This window comes from Thamnophis elegans, chromosome 10 (assembly GCF_009769535.1).
Source record: "Thamnophis elegans isolate rThaEle1 chromosome 10, rThaEle1.pri, whole genome shotgun sequence".
Lineage (NCBI taxonomy): Eukaryota > Metazoa > Chordata > Lepidosauria > Squamata > Colubridae > Thamnophis > Thamnophis elegans.
In genome coordinates, this window is record NC_045550.1 from 25,417,257 (window position 1) to 25,437,344 (window position 20,088).

The following is a 20,088-nucleotide window of genomic DNA, read 5'->3' on the forward strand; positions in this document are numbered from 1 at the left end:
AGGAGTAATCAGCAGATGAGAAAGAAGGGAAATGGATCTGATCCCAATTTGGGAGAATAAGGAATGTAAGGCCATTCTGGTTATTACTTTTAATATGGGATTTATGCGCCCTCTCAGTTTAACACATGCATTGAATTGCCTTTAGTGGCCAATAAGAAACACATCACTTTGAGAGGATATATATCAAGTTGAAGGAAGATGCAGTGATGCTATAATTCAATGGGCTCCAACCAAGTCTCTCTTCCAACTTTTGAAGTAAACTCAGTCGATGCACAGTTGGTGTTTTTCAAGGAAGTATACAATACCTGGAGGCATAGTGAAGAAACTGTTGTGACTGTTCTGCAATTTAGCATTTACATTGCAAGCATCAGCTGGAATCTATTCCTCTTAAAGCTCAAAATCATTAGAGAAATAGAGCATCTCTTCTTAAGATATGTTGCTTTCCTTCCCTGCAGCAGAATCATGACTGCTGTGCCTGAAGATCACAGGACCCGGATCTTTGTGGGGAGAGCAGCAGATTATAAGCAAGAGCTTATTTGAATAAAGGAAAGGTTCAATTGAGCCACAGGTATAATAACATAGATTGTATTATAAATGCAAGGTTTATTATTAATGAAAAAGGCATCCTGAAAGAAGATGATGGCAAATTCGTTTTGTTGCGCTGCCAAGAAAATTAAATGCCTATAATCATCGGAACTGATATCAACCCTACTGCTTTTTTACCTTCAATCACTCCAATCATTATATGAATTGTACATACAAATGCACAACACAAATACAGATTACAATACAATACAATACAATAGCAGAGTTGGAAGGGACCTTGGAGGTCTTCTAGTCCAACCCCGACTAGGCAGGAAACCCTATACCATATTATTATTAATTATATAATATATAATAATTATATAGATTATGACACTCCATTCAAAGTTAGTATCATCTGCATCCAATCTACCATCAACTGTTTTGATTGACACTACTTTAATAATCCTTCATAATATAGAGGCCATTCTCACTCTAAAAAGAAGACATAATTCAAACTAGAGGAAGAATCCTATCCACTTTCCACTCTTGGATCAAAAGCCTTTTATTTATGATGAACTGAAGTATAAAAAGCATATTTTAAAAGGGCAAAGGCTTTTCAAAAGCACTGAAGCATCATAAGCAAAGTGCAAAATAGTGATTACTGTTAACACTAGGTCTAAAAATTCTAAGCACAAAAGAAGTAAGAAAAAGGCCACTGTACCAGGACCAGGCCCTGTCTGCGGCATTTGCGTTTTCTTCCTATTGTCCTTTGAGTTCTTTGGTTATCATATGTTGTTGTTGACTTATTTATATTCCATCCAAATGTGGACAGTTCTTCTTCCATAGATATGGTCCACTTAGACCTAGTCACCATGTCTAGTCACCATTACCAGACTACTTAAATGTTGCTCTGCCAACCTTCTAAGACTAACAGGCAGCCAAATGGGTCATAGTCTATTGTCAAATTTCTATCAAACTTGTCTACCTTAAAGGTCTGCTGTGAAGCTAAAATTTTGTTCTGGTTTCCCAGAGATATAAACTTATAGCTTTCCTCAAACTATCTGCACATTACAGAGGCCCCTGTAATAGATTAAAAGCAAGTGTATATAAGGCATAATAAACACAAGGCAATGGGAATTTGTAGGAAATCTGTTGTATTTTATTGAAAAATGCTCTCTGAAGGCAAATTCTGCAGCCTTACTGCCTATTAGTGGGCTTTTTTTCATCCCTCGGGCAATCCATCCTGGTTAACAACCTCAGCTCCATCAATACAAACACTGCAGAGTTTTTAAACTAATATTTTTTCAGCACACAATTCCATGGAGAGACGAACTCATTGTTTCCATGGCAATACACTGACAGCATCTGCTTGGGAAGTAGCTGAAGGGAGAAATTGGAATAGAATTGCAAATTCCCCACCACCCAGGCAAGGATCTGAAGGAAATGAAATGAAACATGACTGCCATTGTGATCTATCACAAGCCTATAATGCTACTTCCATAAGGAATTGTGTCTTGTGCCAGAACAGTGAACATCTCGTCTCCAGTAGCAACTTAACTTTCATATTAGCTAAATGTATCTAAAACTTCCAAAATAGATATATGCATATTCCATCTAGAATTATTAACTCGTTTGTCCCTTACAACATCTGGCTATTAAAAGTGAATAAATTGACTTTACCAGTTCCTATTTATTTCAAAATAAGATCTGACGTATATCCATATTTTCACAAAGCACATACAGTATGACAACTTTTCTAGGCAAAAGGTTTTGAGTGATTTGCCTAGTACTACATTTCAAAAAGTAGTGAGTGATTACATTCATCTATTTAACGATTTCCCAACTGGATAATAATGGTGAAAATCTCCGGGGGATGGGAGTGTGCTGTACCCAAGCCTTTCAGGAACCACATATCTAGCTCTTGAAATTGAAAGGATGCACTTCTGTCTACTGACTAAAAAGAAACACTAAAGTTTCTCTCAGAATTGTTCTGTGATGAATGAATTATGTGATTCATTCTGGGATTCAAAATTACATATAATTTATTTAGTTGCCATTTAAATTTATAAAATCATCCAGTTCAGCAGTGGTTGTAGTAACACCCAAACAAAACTGCAATACAATAAAGCAGAAAAGGAAAGGATTATTATAACAGGAGGAGCAAAATCATAAACCAACTCAACATAATGTAGCCTAGGTGGAGACATATTCCAACTTATGGGTGTGTTGAGACCCATTAAAAGAAAATCAGGGTCAAAGAGCAGTTTTAGGAGAATCAACAGAAAGAGCTTCTATTATTTTAAGAGCAATCAGGAACCTCAGCGCAGTCTAGGTCAGGCCTGTCAAACTGGCAGGCTGCAGGCCAGATGCGTCACACACAGGCCACGCCCACCCTGGCTCTGCAAAGGCAAAAAACATTGCAATACATCACGATATGTCATGTGACGTGATTGAGTTTGACACCTGAGGTTTAGATGTTCCTTTGGAGAAAGCATATGACTTCTGCATGGCTAGAATACACATTAGTCTCATCTGTATTTCTGTTGTAATTGCTATACAGCTCAATAATTCTACTGTGTTGACTAAACCATGGAAACAATATACTATCTACGAACTTGGGTTTTAAAAAGAAAAGGCATAAAGGACAATGAAATTGCAAAGCAGACTCATGTGAAGATAGAGCAATGGAGTCTAGAGGTGCTATGGTTCAACCCAGCCACAAATTGAGCACTGGATTAACAACAGATCCCACCTCCGCACCATCCTGCTCCTGCCCTCCACATCTTTTAATTGAGCCACAGTGTTTGCCTTTTTGTGTTAACTTATTTATGTTTTTAATTTATATAGGTTTTTTTATCTTTTACAATTGTAAACCGTCCAGAGTTACATTGAGTTAAGATGAGCAGCCAATAAATTTTACAAATAAATAAATAATTGGAAGATGATTAACTGGAGCTATCTTTTTCTTTCCTAGAAGGATTGGTTCACAATGGCATTTGGTAAAATGTAACAGAACCGATGCATCCACAGGGAAGAAGTCAAAAAAGTCAAGATGACAGCTATAAGCATGGGATCAAAGCCCCACCCTTTTTCCTGATGATTGCATGCTTGTGGCTCTCATCCTGGGGGTTTTTCAACCTCTATCACAGTGAACAATTATCTGGACCTGACAAAACTGGATTTCAGTAGGATCTTCTCTTTCTTTAATGGATTGTGACATAAAGGCAATAGAAGATTTGTTCCGTTCACCTTGAATATACCTATTTTGGTATTCTCCCCCCCACCCCCGCAAATGTTTTTGTACGCATTTGATACCTACTTGGTTTATAATGATATATTTTGTTCTTTGTTCTATATGTTGAAAACTAACTTAATTTCTTAAAGATAAACGTGTAATTTACCATTATAAAAAAAATATTTGGATCTTCACATACTGGAACACACAAATCCCCCACAAAGAAGTACAGCAGGGTTATGGAAAACCTTTTTGAATTTGAAATATTGGCACTTGGGAGATTTGTTTCAAGTTTAAAATGGTTGTTCCAAAGTTTAAGTGCAGCCCAGGATTACTTTAAGTTCAAGGTACTGTATTTTAAAACCAAAAGGAGCAACTCATTTGCAACTGAAAACATTTTAGATTCAAAACATTTTGCACATCCCTAATCTACAGAATAGAATAGTCTTAAGAAGAATCAAGAAAAGACACCACTTAAGTAATCTGAATCAGGTTCTTCCATGTCATAAAAATAAGCGAGTGTGAAAAGTTTCTTTTTTTGAAAAAAAAAATACATCATTAGAACGCAGGGCTACCTGCCAGATGAATACCATGGTAATACAGCTGATATAGTTTCTGTAACTCAGAAACTTTATTAAAAAAAAAAGAGATGTAACTGGTCATTCTGGAAGAAGCTATGACTCAATTGATATGCTATCTTAACAATAAGGTAGGGACCCACTGTAACATGGCTTCTCCCCATATCTATCTAGCACTGTATAAAGAAAAGGAAATGCGCAGACTGAATATGACTGAAATGGCCGCTTCCTATCCCAGCACTGCTTTGCTGGTGACATTGCAATGAAAAATCACCATGCCGGTTGGCCTGATTGCTTCTTTTTCAGTCTTACCAAAGCAGCATGGGAAACAGCCACAATGCAAGAGCTCCTACCCATTCATAGTAAGACCTATGAGGTCACCCAACTCTTTCATACAAGAGATGTTGTTGTCTTTGCAACAAATGCCTGTCTTTGGGTTGATTGTCAGCTGACCATATGTCATCTGTTGAAGACCAGCCACATGATGTTAGCTGTATTTCTACCTAGAATTTATAGATTGATTCCCCCACTTCCCTGTGTTCTTATAGTAGTAATTGCTGCCTTGACTTTATGCTGATTAGCAATCGCTGAGACCAAGTTAGCATTTATTTCAGATGCATTCACATGATTTTGTTTTAACAGTTACATTTTTATTTTAGTATCTTGCAGAATGCCATTAAGAATAGCGAGTGGTATCTAGCAATCTGTCTGCAATGTTAGTTGCTCACCAAATGCTCTCTCGGTGCCTTTCTTTAGAAAGAACTATCCATCAACTGTTTCAGCTTGGTATTTATTTCTGAAGCTAGGACACCAGGGGACCTATTTGTTAAAGAAAGAGGCCCATATATTTGGTGAAAGGCAGTCAAAAAAGCATCAGAACAGCTCTTGCTCTATCTCCTAACATACTGCCTCCCCCAGATTTGCCAAAGAAAAACAAAGCTCAAATCTATAAACAAAGTTTACTTGGCTAGCTAACTTCCTTAGTGATACTAAAGGAAACAAGAACAGCATCTGCTCAAAGAACCATAGAATTGTGGTACCCTGAACCATGCAAATACAGGAGAAGTGTGAAGCAGGGGCAGGGAGGGGAGCTATTAAACTTTGGAAAGTCTTTGCAAAAGGTTCAGTGCACATTTTAGAGCAAGATGCAGTTACCTTAAGGATATTATATACTCCTTTTATTAGATCTTCTCAGCTTATGAGAATACAGTGCTGGTCTACCTTTAGGCATGAAAAGCTGATTTTTGGAGATAATGAAAACTGTTTTTTTAGTTACTGTATTATTGCTTTCTATTATTAGAGAGGGAATGTGAGCCAGTATGGTCTAGTAGTTAAGGCATCAAACTAGAAACTGGAAGACTGTTAGCACTAGTCCTGCCTTAAGCATAAAAGCCAGCTGGATGTCTTTGGGCTAATCACTCTGTCTCAGCACACAATGTCAGGCTTGGTGACAAGCCAATCAGTCAATTCCTGGGGCAACCAATGGATGAACACATGGTTGATTTCATACCTTTCTACAAAAAAATGTGAACCCTGCACTCTCAGGAAAAACACTAAAAGAAGAAGAAATGCTAGAGAGGTAAAGAGATATTTGTAGAATTTACTGCTAAAGGTTTCATACTAATTTAACCTGAGCTAGATACTCTGTACTTGGCTTCAAAATGCTTATCATTTGCTGTTTGCTTCACGTAAAATATCTCAAGTTGGTCCTACTTGCAGCTTACCCTAACCCTAACCTTATCGCAGAGTTAGAGACATATTTGTTGGATCAATTCAGGTATTACACAAACCATAGCTCGTGCTATCATTTAGAAATCAAATCACTGTTTAGGATATCAAACATGCAGGAAGAGTAAATATGTTTTTTTTTTCTGTTTTAACAATGATTGCTTCATAAATTCCCGACTCACTCTTGTCTACATAGAGTAGCATACAAATATCATTTAAGTATGATTTGCTTATTTGGATATCCTATCAAATTCTATTAGTACATTATTTCTTCTTGTGCCTTGGTAGACAATTAAAAATAAATGGTTTTCAGTTTGAACCTCTAATAGAAGAAAAGACTAGAAAAGAAGACATCCAATAACAGGCAGAAGACTAGTAGAATGCATCCATGAACACCAGCTAACAATCAGAAGACACAATGAAAACTCTTTAGTCTCATAATAGATAAACAGACTCAACCTTAATTTCAACTGGAAAATGGTGAGCATCCTAGACCAAGCTAAATAAATTTAAATGCTGGGGAATTCCTGGAAGTTTGGTATTCAAACAAATCAGCCAACAACGGACATACAGAAATAAACTGTATTTGTATACAATTCAAAACAGACAATATAAATGCTCAGAAAAAAACCCAAAAAGACTAGAATACATCCCCTCCAGTAGCCAATACCCAGATAAGCAAGGATTAACATCAAGCAAACAATCAGGCAGCAAATAAAACCCTCCGTGAGCTGCACTGGCTGCCAATTGGTCTCCGAACGCAATTCAAGGTGTTGGTCATTACCTTTAAAGCCCTATATGGCTCAGGACCAGCATATTTGCGAGACCACCTACTGCCACATAACTCCCAACGGCAGATAAGATCCCACAGGGTGGGCCTCCTTAGGACTCCGTCAGCCGGACAGTGTCGGCTGGCAGGGCCTCGGAGGAGGGCCTTCTCTGTGGCCGCTCCGACCCTGTGGAATCAGCTACCCCCAGAGGTCCGGACCTCGCCCACCCTCATGGCCTTCAGAAAAGCTGTTAAAACTTGGCTGTTCCGGCAGGCCTGGGGCTGTTGACCTATTATGTAGGGTCCAGCCCCAATTTGAACGTATGCGTGTTGGAGAAATTTTTTATTTTTATTTTTTGTTTGTTTTTCTTTTCTTGTTCTGTGTAAGCCGCCCGGAGTTCTCCAGGATTGGGCGGCCGATAAATCTAATAAATTAAAATAAATTAAATTAAATTAATCAACAAATTACCAAGGAGAAAACCACATCCCTCTAAAACAGGCAGGACAAGTACCTCTATATAAACAGAGAGTAAACACCACACTCACTCACACTGATGATGTTACCTACTTCAGTAATGAAATGTCTCCAAGCACACAACCAAGCTCAGAGAGCATCAAGGATTCCATAGTTTGGGTGTCAGTCTAAGCCTTGGTTTTCATTAAGCATAAACTCTGAATTGAAGCATTATTTTATTCTTAGCAAGGCATTAAGCATCAGAGCAAAGGCAATTTTCATAGCGCATTTTCTGCTATGCATGAACATCTGTATTCTTCCCAAGTACCGTATGAATTTATGTAGAAGTTATAACTTTCCAAGCAAGCATTTGCAGATACAACCAGCATCAATTACTGCAGCCAGGAAAGTGTCACTATCATCCCAGGAATTGCTTCTGGCTATATGTATGATCACCAAATTCATAATTTACATCAGCCATCCCATTTCCATATATAAAATGTGAAACAGTCCAAACTGAATTAGCAGTCTAGTAACCTGACTCCTTCTTACATTTGCTTTTGCTTAAAATAATAAAGTAAAACATATCTGTACAGATAGCTGTGTACCACTCCATGAACTGCACTGTACTAAAGGTTCTTTGGAAATCTAAAATAAAGAATGCAGCATAATAAACAGCTAAAATAGATTATTTTCCTCTCTCTTACATATTTCAGTTGTTGGACCAACAGAATGAATAGTACCCTGGTTAGCCAAGCAAGTGCTTGGACTTTAATTGGTCCGATGATGGGAGCTTTTTAAAACCTGTACAGTACTTTCTATAATAGTAGGAGTAGATATAGGAGGAGGAGTAATTTTTCCCTAACACAATTCCCCTTTAAAGAAGGAGATCTATATAGCATGTGCTAGCAATCCCTGTATGTCTCAGGATACGGAGGAGGGGGAGTTATGTGTTCATATTATCCATAAATTCACTAGGTATTCCTGAAACCATTGATTTCCCCTCTGCTTCCTCTTTTTTTGACGTGAACAAAAAAAGAGTTACAAGAAATGACAGCATTGCAACTATAAATAACAAACTAGATGCCTCTTGTCAGCACAGCATGGTACCCATTCTTGGTATTATGCCATTTAAGAGCAGAATCTTGTATGTGTGGATCCCGCACATACCAAGTGATGGGCAGACTCCATTCATCTATGCTCCCCAAGCAGCTCCTTATGGCTGAGGCATAATAATGACTTCAGTGAGGGCAATTAAGGTGCCAAAGAAGGAAATGCCATTAAAGAAGACATCATGCAGGGCTGCTAGGAGAGTTCACCAAGGCTGCTTTGTTGTGCACAGAGGTGTCCACAGGCGGATGACCTAATTAGGCTTAATCTGAGAGCATTAATTGGTTTGTAGGAGGAACAACAATAGGAGGGGTGGGTTGCTCTGTGCATGATCCTCCAGATGCACAACAGGCCAGGCATCCTAGAATATGGCTACTTCCAGTCCAAAGCAGCTGTAAGTCCTGGCAGGGGAGGCTGTAACTGTCACTGGACTGTCTCATTGCAGTCTCCAGAAGGATGGATTATACCCCCACATCTGGCTTTGATGAGCACAGAGGGAACAAAACTCAAGCTAGGAAGGGGGCAGCCAAAGGGAGGAAAGTCACCCTTAGTCACTTTCCAAAGTATAAATCTCACCAGAATGCCACAATGCTACCATATCAAATGAAATGTTCATTGCGCTGCTGTTTGTATCATTCAAGTCAGGTGTAGCATCGCCCTGCCCAACAAGGGGAGTATCTCCCCTTTGCTTCTGCTTCGCCTTTTGCTCATACAAACCTTGCCCATTTTCATTCTCTGCCAGGTTACCTTGTGCTTAAATCTATACAAGCTATGCATGCACTGCACCAAGTGGCATACCCTCTATCTGGCTTCAGGACATGCAATCCATGGGGGTGAGAGGGGAAGAAGGAGACTTTGGAAGAGTGGTGGATTGAAAGCTTTGAGATCCAAGGGTGGATGCAGAACTGGCAGGAAGTGAAGAACGGACAACATGGGGCTTGGGTGGCTGACCAGGGTATCAGTTCTTTCTACCAGACTTTAACCATTAACTGTCCATAGAGTTTCAACTAGTTCTCAAAGAGAAACCAAAAGAAACCCAAGTATGAGAGGCAACATTCTGCTCAGTAGCAGCTACACCACCTTGCCCACTTGTTCTCCTCCCCTGCTTAAATTGCACTATCCAGCGTTGCACTTTCTAATGAATTGTTTAGTATGCCTTCCACCTTTACTTTCCTTTGCACCCCCTCCAAAGTAGCCACCCCCTTCAAGCTGAAGAAACATTGGGGTCATTCTAATCAGCAGAGCAAAGGAGGCTGCTATGAATGAGCCTCAATAGTTCTACCATCACTAACTTATTCTGAAGAATTTCACAAACAAGAGAGATCAAAGATGCTTGATTCTCCTTTAGTTGCAAATGCTTCAGGCAACTAGTTAGGAAGCCCAAATGGGTTTAACTGAGCCACAGGATTAGTTATCTCCCCAAGTAGTTTCCTCTTGCTTTCCTACAGCCCTAGTTAAACTGCTGAATGGAGGGGGAAGGGAGCTCACTGGGACTGTGTAGAGGGTAGCGCCCTTAGCCTTGTAGGCTCCTTAGGGAGAAAAAGAGTCGTCCCACAAGCACCATTTAGTTTTGAGCCCTGGAGTATTTGCTGCAGCCTCCACACAACCCAGATACATTCTAGCGATACGTTTGCCAGGCGAAGAGGCTTTTTCGACCAACTCAGAAAGGAAATTTAGAGAGCGATATGATGACGCCAGCCAGTTCCAGCGATGTAAACGCCGGTCTCAATTCCTCCTCCTCCTCTTCCTCTCCCATTTCCATCAAATCTCCTCCCTATCACTCCCCCTCCCAAAGCAGGTATCTATGTAGCTCCGTCCCCACCCCAATCCTGGTGCCCCCTTTGGATGCCTTGGGTGAAAACTCCCGTTATCCCCATTGGAGCTCCACGCATCTGAGGTAGCGCCAGACAACAGTTTTCGTGGGAAGCTGTGGGAAATAACCAGCCCCAGCCAGCCCCCAGAAGATTCACACCCGCCTTGCCAACGCACAACCAAACACACGCACGCACACGCCCCCTCCGACACACAAACACACACAACATATCCCCGAACAACGAAGCTGGAGGGACAAGAAAGTTGCCTAGCGGGGGAGGGGGGGGAATCTCTGCGCTATTCGCCGCGGAGGGAAACGCGATCCTGAGTCTGCGCCCAGCGGGAGCCGCTGCTCTTCATCCGACCCGACCCGCTGCCCCGCGTATGCAGAAGGGGAGGGTGGGAGGCTCCTGCTTCGTGCAGACCCGGGGGTTTGAGATGGGGGCAGAGCCGCACGGGAGCGCGCCACGGCTGCCTAACAAAGGCAACGGAGGGATTGTTCCCGAAGCCCCACAGGAACGCTCGGAATCGGACGCTGCCCGAGTCTAGCCCAACTTCCTCCCCGCATTCCGACTTCCCCAGGGGGACCTTTGTCTCGGCCGCCTCCGGGACCGTGCGAGCGCGTCCCGGAGCGAGGCATTCTAAGCGTCGAGGGCGGCTGGGCTCCTTTGTCAGGGGCGGCAGGGGAAGCGCGACGGGCAGCATTTGCGGAGACCCCGCAGGCGCCGGCAAAACGCGGCAATCAAACGCCTCCCAAGTGGCCCTTTGGGGGGCCCCGAGAGCCGAGAGCCTTCCCGGTGCGGCGGCGCGTCCCCTCGGTCCGGCGACACTTACAGCCTCTCTGCGCTCCTCGGGATGTTCTTGGGAATAGCGCGGAGCCCCAGCCCGTGACAGTCTACCGTGGTGCCGCTGCAGGCGCACGGTGTGGGGCAAGCGCTCGCCCGGACGCGACAAACGGCCGCCCAGGCCAAGAGGCAGGCTCCCGCCCGCAGCCACACGCCGCCTGACCCCGCTCGCCGCTTCGGAGCCATGCCGCCTGCCTGGGCTAACCCGCTAGCGAGGAGCTGCCCCGCACATTATCTCGCAGCGGCGCGTTTGGCTGGCGCGGCGTGGAAGCAGCTCGTTGTGTCTGACGCAAGCGAAGGATGCCAGGTTCTGTCGCGCCTTTGCGCGTCCGGAACGCGGAACTCGGGGCACGGGCGAACGGGCTCTCCCTTCCCCTCTTTCGCTCAAATACACACACGCGCACACACAGAGAGAAGGAGCACTCATCCATCAATCCCAGATGGCAGGAGCAGCCTTGGCTCCACCTCTCCCCCCCCCCCCTTAGCTCACTCTCTGCACTCGCCTCGGGCGCAGAGATGCAACACTCCCCCCCCAACAAACAGTGAGGAGAACGGGACCAGGAAAAGGGATGCGCAGGGAAGCAGAGGCTTAAAACTCTTGCAGACTGCAAACACGAGGCAGACCTGTAAAGGAGTGAGCGCTGGTGTAGGCATCCAGACAGAATAACCACAGTACCAGTTTCCTTCCAGAGGAGAAATAATATCCTGAGCACTAATAGTTATAATTTTGGTAACTTCTTTTGTTTACCTTTATTTTCTCTGCATCAACATTCCCCCCCCCCTTGTGTATTTTCCCTGTTTTGATACACGGGAGAGCAGCATTTGGCAGTGTAGCAGTGAACGTCTTGGGAAAGATATTCAGATGCTATGATGGGTTAAACCTATAAATGATCAGAACTGTGGAGACAATTTTCCCCCTATGATGCTTCATGGAAGTGAAAGTTGAAGAAGCAAAATAAAAAGAGAATTGGCAGTTCTAAACTTTGGTATTGGAGAAGACTCCTAAAAATACCAGGGTTAGACCCAAAACAACCAAATAAATTGTAAATCAAATCAGTTGAATTGATCTGAGTTCTCAGGCACAAATGACCAGATTTAAATTTGCCTCCCTTGTGAAATCCACAATGCTGGGAGAGGTAGAAGGTAAGAGAAGATGTAGAAATGGTGCACAGACAACCAGCATCAAGGTGAATGTACAGGCAGTCCTCAACTTACAACAGTTCACTTAGTGACCATGTGACTTTACAACGGTACTGAAAAGTTATTTATGACCATTTTTTCAGACTTATGACCATTGCAGTATCCCCATGGTTATATGATTTACATTCAGATCCTTGACAACTGACTCACATTTATGACGGTTGCAGTGTCCCGGGGTCATGTGATCACCTTTTGCAACCTTCTGACAAGCAAAGTCAATGGGAAAACCAGATTCACTTTACAACCATGTTACTAATTTAACAACTGCAATGATTCACTTAACAAATGTGGCAAGAAAAGTCATAAAATGAGACAAAACCTGCTTAACAAATTTCTCACTTAGCAACATAGATTTGGGGCTCAGTTTAAGTCAGTTGAGAACTATCTGTACTTGATTTCAGAAGCAATAGCTGCACCATTGGTAGGCCTGAAGTGGACAGATCATCCTAGAGATCATCCTATCAACGTGGCCACTAAGAATTAACATTAACTTGATGTCAGTATCAGTCAATCAAATGTGATTTCATAATGAACCTATTACTCAAATTAAACATGGCTATGCTTATATGAACAAGTACCAATAAATATGTGGATAGTCCCATTAAGGACAAGTAGTCATTTGGAAGTACTATATGATTGTCTTATTTAATTTTTGTGCCTTTGTATCTGACATATAATTTGATTTTATCTTGATGCCTTTATATCGGACATATTGTTTGACTGTAAAAATTCCAATTATTTGGTATTAAATAATATTATTTAATAAATAAAATTAAATAGCAAATCCTGTTTGGATTTTTATTTCTTAAATTATGGGCAACAGTATCTGTAAAATTTGAACATGGTTCAAGCAGAAAAAAACGGATCAGCCTAAGTAATTCTTTGCACTGCAATACATTCATGCTTGTTTCATTTCAAAGTAATTCATTTTAACAAAAACTTTCTTTAAAAGTATTACATTTGCACTATAGGTTCATGCAACATTAAGTTATATGCTATTTTAGAAAATACCTTAATATCTGGGTCTTCAAGCTGAAGTTAAAATTAATGCATTTTCTTGTAACACAGAGTGGTGTAGTATTGTTTTAATTGGAGACTGCTAATGATGATTAAATAAGTAGATCTGGGTAACAGATGAAAGATACATTCTGTGCTTCTTAAGATTAGATCCAAGAACATAAAACTATTAGATTTTTGCTATAATATAGGAAAAGGTATACTTAGAAGAAAAATACCTTCAATTACCCCCTACAATTGTTACTTTCTTTCTAGTGTTCAGAAATATCAACCTCAAAAATTCCCACAGGATGTGCTGAAAGAGAGGGGTTCAGGATCCGAAAGATTCAAAACCCCATACGTTTCCTTCTCTACAGCCTAAAAGTAAATTAAATAAGTAAGTGCAATACATGATCTTATTTTATTTATTTATTTAGTTAGTTAGATTCATTCATTCATTCATTCATTCATTCCTTTATTATGGCCCCGATTTCACCTAGTGACTCCCAATGCAGAATCATTGCTGCATTGGGAGCAAACACTATTTTTTAAAAGAAAAAGTTCAAAAAGATAAAAACTGAAAAGTACAGGCATCTTTCTTTCCTCATTACTCATCTCACTGTAGGTCATACAGTCCTGGGGGAATCAGTTCTTTCCCCAATTATGAGATGGATTGGATGAGAGAAGTAGAACTGTCCAGTTGCAACCAGAAGTCAAGAAAGATAAAACTCTTAAAGACATTACATGATTACAGAGGATAAAAGTTTGGCCTTGAATATTGTCCATGCAGTTTCAGTGAAAACAATTAGGATGAGTTCCTTTGAATCAGGGCTATAAACTGAGCCCCTTATAAAAATGAACAGATGTTTTTGTACAGAGATGAATCCTATGTTTTTATTATGTGAAAATTACACAAGTATTATGCCCTTGCTGTGAATTACACAAGTCTGGAAGTTGTGAACTTACAAAGAACAATTTATATGGACATATACCCTATCCCACCCTGCAATCCCAATGGATTTATTTCTGGCAGGATTTCCATGACACAAAGGAGCACTCTGGACCATTTTAGAGCTACTATGTCAGATTCAGGAAACAAGGGGGCCAAATTGCCACACCATCTTTCTTCCATAAAATTGATGAAGATGTACACAGCTTTTCACCCTAATCTTGTGATTCAGACGTTAATCACAGTTGTCACTCACACTGCATAAGTTCAGTAGGTGCAGGCTGCAATCATTTTTATTCTGAAGGCAACATAGAAAGTGACAGTATGAAGAAATGCAGCAGGCAATTTTGGCAGCCACTAGTCGAAATTCAGGCTATTAATCAGTGAAATAACTGTGTGCAAGGCTTCCTTGTGGGAGACATTCTAGCAGAAGAAGCAGCAACATGTAGAGAAAGAAACAAGAAGACAATAACATTTTAAAAACCTCAAATCTAAATGATGAACTTCAAAGTGGATCCAACTTCAAAACATTATTTTATTGTGGAGAATAAAGAGCACGATGATTTTTTTATTGTGAAAAATAAGGAGGAATAAAGTAACCTTGGGTGGCTACTTTTGGGGTGCTGGTTTTGGGTGTTGGGCATCCATCCTCGCTCTGTTTGACTTCTCAATGGCCTTTGATAACATTGACCATGACCATACTGGACCAGCTCCAGGAATTGGGCAGATTTGCTCCTGTCTTCAGAGTCATTTCCAGTCAGTGGCAATTGAGGGGGAGAGTGCCTCAGGGTTCAGTGCTTTTTCCATTCCTTTTTAACATCAACATGAAGCCACTGGGTAACTTTATTTGTCACTACAAGTGAGATATGATCAATATGTGGATGATACCCAATTATACAATCTCTGCTCCTAGCAAATTAAACCCACTGTTGATGTTCTATCCAGGTGCTTGGAGGCTATCGGGATCTGGTTTGCAAACAACAGGCTTCAGTTGAAACTTATAATACCAGGGGGGGGGGCTCTGGGTTTGGAGGGCTTCTAATTCTAGAACTGCACTATCTCTGGTACTGAATAGGTTGCACTGCTCCAAGCAACCCTGTAAGCAACTTGGAGGTCCTCCTAGACTTGTGACTCCTGATCAAAAAGTATGTGGCAGTAATGACTAGGAGGGCTTTTGCATAACTTCGTGTTGTACAACAATTGCACCCATTCCTGGATGAGAAGGCTCTGGTCATGGTTACTCATGGTTAATTAGGTGTCCTCTTAGAATGGCACACTTTACATGTCTCCTCTGCAACTTGTGTTGGTTGCTAGTTTGCTTTTGGTGCCAATTCAAGGGGCCAGTTTTGATCTTTAAAGTCTTTCATGGTATGGTATGGGATATTTGAGGAACTACCTTAATACATCTCCCAGTCCCATCAGGTCTGACAGAAGAAATATGCTCTATGTTCCATCTGCTAAGGAACTACATTCTGTGGGATCCAAGAGAAGGCTTTTCTTCTGTGACACCTGCCATGTGGAATATCATCCCTCCTGAGATGAGATTGACACCACCCCACCTTTAAAGTCCTTCCGAAAGTCCCCTATCACCTGGCTTGGAATTGTCACAGAAAAAGGGATTTAGTTGAGGTGGCTACATTGCAGGTAACATCTAATAATCTTTCTGAACCCATATATATATATATGTATGTATATAGTCATACATACATACACACATACATACGTACACAATGTTTACAAAATACATATGGTTTAGATGCAATATGTTAAAGAATTTATTTAGTACTTTATTAATATCATATGGCTACTTTTTCTCTTCAATTTTAGTTCATTTTAACCATTATCTTAATTTATTTTGATTATATTATCAGTCAGGTCAAATTAAAAAGTCTCTGTTAAATTTAGTGGTGAACCTCTGCATCTTTTTTAGAATAAACTGATTACTGATTACCATGATAAAAATTCTTTAGGATAAAACCACATGTATTTTTAATCTCAAGACTGTACAGTCTGAAAAAGGAGATGTAATATAGGTTTTGCTAAGCCTCATCATTTATTTATTATTTCCAGATTCTTTCATCAAGTCTGTTCATTTTGCTGGTCTTGTAAGATACCAGACTTTGGGCAAAATATACTGATGTAATGTATGGATATGTATTCTGAAATAATGAATTTAAAGCAAAAAAATTCCATAATTAAATATTGATAGATTTCCTGCCAGAAATCACATCTTTAAAAAAAGATACCGTATTTGCCCAAGCTTCATGTATTGGTACTAAATATATTAATAACTGTAGGTGGGTGACAATTGCATAAGAAGGGGTTCTATGCTGTATTTAAGACATCATGTAATCATTTGTTTAGGGTCAAAGCTATCTTCTAATGATTACTTAGATGAATTTCTATTCAACAATAGTTATTCTACTGTTAAATAAACATTTGACATCTACACGTTTGGGTTGTTTTATTTAATCTGTCTATAGCCTGAGAATCATAATCCATGCTGTAATCTCTTGTAGAGATATCATGGTTTGCTGGGTAGTTATCATTGCAGAAATATATCACCAGTACTTACCATGTTCCCAAGGATAGACAAAAAGCCAAGTTCTCATAATCCAACATAAATTAATCAGCTATATCTCAGACACAAGCAAGATACCAACACCCATTTTCTATTGTTTTCTTCAGTAATGCCAAGTTTCTGGGCACACACAGAAAAGTGAAAAGAAAGAATTGAGGTCAAATTTGGTGGTACTCCCATATTTCCCCAAAAATAAGAAAGGGTTGGCCTTATTTTCAGGGAGGTCTTATTTTTGAGGAGGCGGTGAGCATGGTCACCTCATGGCTGCTGCTGTGTTCCAGTATTTTCGGGGAGGTCTTATTTTCAAAGGAGGTCTTATTTGGGCAGGGGGGGAACAAGGTAGTCTGAATTTTAAAAATGGTAATCAATTGCAAGCTTCTGTATTTTAGGAATCCATCAAAATGGAGACAATATTTTTAGGATCTGCTAAGGGGAGGGTGGGGGAAAACAAAAATGTGATATGTGAATCAGCAGTAATAGTCAGCAAATAGACAAAACACTGCAGATCAGGCAGAAGGCCACCATCAGTCTTGTGTGGGCTTCAAACCACTGTTGCTCCATCTGTATATTTGCAATGTTCTAATTATGGATTTCTACAAATAAACATACATCCAATTAAAACAATTGCTTAAACTGTACAGTACTCTGCAGTGTTGTATGCTGAAAAGTTGTATATATATTCAAGAATTAAAAGCACATTTTCACAATTGCTGTATAACTAGCTGTATAACTAAGGGAATCAAGCAGCTACCTTAGGTAGCAGATGTTGGATGATATGCAGTGGCAATAAGGTAGTGAAACAGAGAACTGTGGGTACCAGAGAACCTATATATATGGGGATGCTATCCTGTAACTAGTATTGAACTAATACTGATAGAGCTGCTTATCCATTCAGCATTTGACGTGAAACAGTAAACACCAATCTGTCTTAATCTTGGTTGCTAAATATAACTCATGAGTTTTGAAAGCTTCCCACACTAAATCATATTGGAATAAGATTGGATGCTTTTATGGAATAGATCTTGGAAGCCTGCAGACTTGTTGGGAAGTTGATGAGAAGCTTTCTTAGGATCACAAAATCATTTCACCTTGAAGACAAGACAATAAACTGGGTCAAAGAGTCTTAAATCAGTTCAATTTGCCAAATATGAGAAAGAAAGTGTGCGTGGCAGGGGTGCGCACTGTTATGATCCTTTCTGAAGTTTCAGAAGTATACTGTGGCACAGAATATGACTTTATTGATTTCTGGAATTTTCAAGGAGATATTAATTCCATGGTCCACAATGAAGTTCTATGGCATTCTACTCCAGACACATTAAGCTACAATTCCCATCATTATTCAGTCAAGGTGATTTGATACAATAGGGGCTTATAGGCCGATGGTGAAATTCAATTTTTTTTTACTACCGGTTTTGTGGGCGCGGCTTGATGGGTGTGGCAGAGGAAGGATACTGCAAAATCACCATTCTTTCCCCATCCTGGGGCCAGCCAGAAGTGGTATTGCTACCAGTTCTCCAGAACCTGTCGGAACCTGCTGAATTTCACCCCTGCTACAGGCATTAAAAAGGGGAAAGTCACATGAGAGGAACAAAACAATTATCATCTGGTGTATAGATATAAACATGAGTTAGCAGTTTAATCAGAATTGAAAGGATAAAAGAGAAAAATATATGGCAATTGTACAAAAATAGCACATAGAGAAAATCAGTTTTTAGTTAACAATTTGTGTTTTGTTCATAAAGTCTTAACTTCAGCTACGATACTTCCAGTCGCCTTTGGAAAAAATGTGGTACTGATTGCCAGACTTCAGAAGACGTAAGTATGGCCTGACAACATTGTAAGAACATTTCAGAAACAGGAGATGGGGAAATTAAAAGATTTCTTCACTTTCTCACCTGTAAAAAAGGCTCAATGATTGCTACCCAGGATAATCCGTTCACTGATGTAATGATATGAAATTGTCAAAGAACGAATGTTTGTTCTACTTTTTAAGACTTAATTCTTTTTTTAAAAAGCTACATTTTTTGCATATTAGAAAAATGTGTTTGCATACATATCATTCTCTGCCAGAGCTAAGACCAACAGGCTTCTTGTGATGAGCCGGGTGTCTTTTGTTCTTACATATAGCTTCAGTTATTAATGCAACGGTCAATTAATTGGAATTAATTAGTACAAGTTCAAAATATAGATATCATATAGTTCTCATAATATTGAACAAGCTACGCCAAAGAAATGAAATTTTACTGTAGAAGTTATTAAGATAAGCTGTTATTTTCATTGAAATATTTCAAATGTATCAGTGGATGGAGATGTATAGTAATAGTAATTTCCACTGAGCAACCAGTAAAAAACAAGGCAGTCTATCTCCACACACATTTGCTCAACTAGCATGAATTTTCCTCAATTCCTAAGGGACAAACAAGGAGCAGACTTTGGAAGAAAAAGTGTGTGAAAAATGGATGTCCTAGGCTTTTCATGACTGATACTGCAGTGAGTCTCCAGGAGAAAAAAATATTTGGATACTAAGTAATATAATTATCACAACAAAGCTACATCTGGAAGTCTTTACTTTGGCCCCTAGGACCACCTACCAAAATTCTAGAATCAAAGTCTTTAAATTATATCACTTTCTGAACATACATTTCTGATTTATGCTGTTTGGACTGTCAAAATTCTACTTTCCAAGGAAATCATCTCAAGTCCTGCAAACTGGGGAATGTAATTTCCATCTTCCCTGCTGCATACCCTTCAACATGTACATCCCCCTTTGAACCCCATTTACAATAATAATATTGATGTATTTTGTTTCCGGCATGCAACTAGAGCAAAAGGATTTCTAAACGTTATCACATCCGTGGTGAAGGCACCTAACATGCCTTCCTTCTCCAACCTGTGGGATGGTAGACAAGGTACTTATCCATGTTCTTAACAGTTTTACTAAATGATGAATTACTGTGTTCAATGAAGAGTATCTCAACAAAGTCTTGCTTGAAGCAATACTGTAGTAATGCCTTCCTGACCATGGGGATGTTTCTATAATATGCTTTGGTACTACAGGACCCTCTTCTTGAAGAAAGGTGGTGATTGGAGAAGGGAAAAGCTGAGCATTTCCAGGTATGCAACAGTGCACCATGTTTATGTGGCTTAGTCTTCACCTGGAATTCTATGGCAGAGCACATAGCCTGAGTAGAGATTCTCCCATCTTTTTTTGTATATGCCCAGCTTGTGATGGATGTATATGTATCACAGCTTCTGTTGTACCTTACCTCATATTTCAATAACAGCAATTATCCCTTCCCATCTCCA